The sequence below is a fragment of the Atta colombica genome, unplaced genomic scaffold, assembly GCF_001594045.1.
Source record: "Atta colombica isolate Treedump-2 unplaced genomic scaffold, Acol1.0 scaffold1, whole genome shotgun sequence".
In the NCBI taxonomy this organism is placed as follows: domain Eukaryota; kingdom Metazoa; phylum Arthropoda; class Insecta; order Hymenoptera; family Formicidae; genus Atta; species Atta colombica.
Window position 1 is genome coordinate 366,067 of NW_017259183.1, and position 1,606 is coordinate 367,672.

The following is a 1,606-nucleotide window of genomic DNA, read 5'->3' on the forward strand; positions in this document are numbered from 1 at the left end:
AAGGTTTTATCAATCTGAGTTAAATTTTAGTGCTTAAATAATATTTGGTGTAAATTTATATATATATTCAGTTTTAAATTGCGCGAAATAATTCTTTTGAACATTTAAACTAAAACAATTAAACTGCTCTGAATTGTAATATCACAAACAGAATTTCGCAATTTAATGCTAATAAGCATCTTAAAAAGTTATAAATTTATTGCGAAAAATATTGCCTTTATTAGGATTTGATAATATTATATAGTGGTTATCGTGTATAAAAATATTTTTAGATGATTAAATAGAGTCACAATAAACTACATAAATATATATTTTGGAAGCGACATTGCGAGAAACGTTTTTCAATGCTATAAACATTTCAAACGTTGACGTGTGATGCTATATATCGCAAATACTGCAGTTCACGAATACAGTAATTTATAAAGACCGTTGCATGTTGTATTAAATATTTTCGCGCAGCTATCGAATTACTGAGAGGCATTATTGATGCTTCTGCCAACTTATCAATAGCATTAATTTATCTCTGCGTTTATTGGAGTGTCGTATGTAAAATCAAATATTAACGAACGAATAGTTGAAAATAACATAGGAAGAGTAACTCGCAAATTGGACTTCTTTCTGTCATTTTGTTAATAGTAAATTTGTTAATAGTAAACTGATCTCAAAACTAATCGATTCGACAGCTTTCCAAAAATGTTCGAATGTGTTACAGAGTCACACGGAAATAACTCACATAATTATATAATGATGAAATATATATTATAAAAATGTGTATTAGAGTTGATTTTTTACACTTTACATCAAAATATATTTTTCATACAAATTATTTACAAATCAAAATGAATCACAAGTTAAAGGCTGATATATCAAAATTGAATATAAAAACTAAAAACCTTATATATAACAGAATCGAATCATAAGCCAAAAGAGAAAAGTACATATGTAATTTTTCTCTGTATATGCAATGTTAAAAATATGAATGAAATTTAATGATATTGATACGTTTAAGATATCTTTAATTTCATGACATTACATTAAATTTAATGTAATGTCATAAAATCTCTAATTGAAAAGTATATTTGTGTAGGTATATGAAATTTAGTATATTTTCTATAAAATTTTACGTGGATTTGCATGAAATTTAATGCACATGTTTATTACATTTAAGATTACTGTAACTTAGTTTTTAGTTAAATCATTCATTACTTTTTAGTTACCTGCTTGAGCACAAGCTTCTATTATAAGTTATTTAAAATTCATTAAGAAATTTCAACAGTGTACTACATTATTAGAATTACTTCCTTTACATATAAATGAAGTTTATGAACAAAATTGAAAATAATAAATGATTTAATTAACTGAAAATTAAGTTACAGTATGTTACTTAAATGTACTACATTATTAGAATTGCTTCCTTTACATATAAATGAAGTTTATGAACAAAATTGAAAATAATAAATGATTTAATTAACTGAAAATTAAGTTACAGTATGTTACTTAAATGTAACGAATGTATATTAAATTTTATAAATTTTATAAATTTTATAAATTTTATAAATTTTCATGAAAAATATATTAAATTTCATATATATGTACACAAATATAT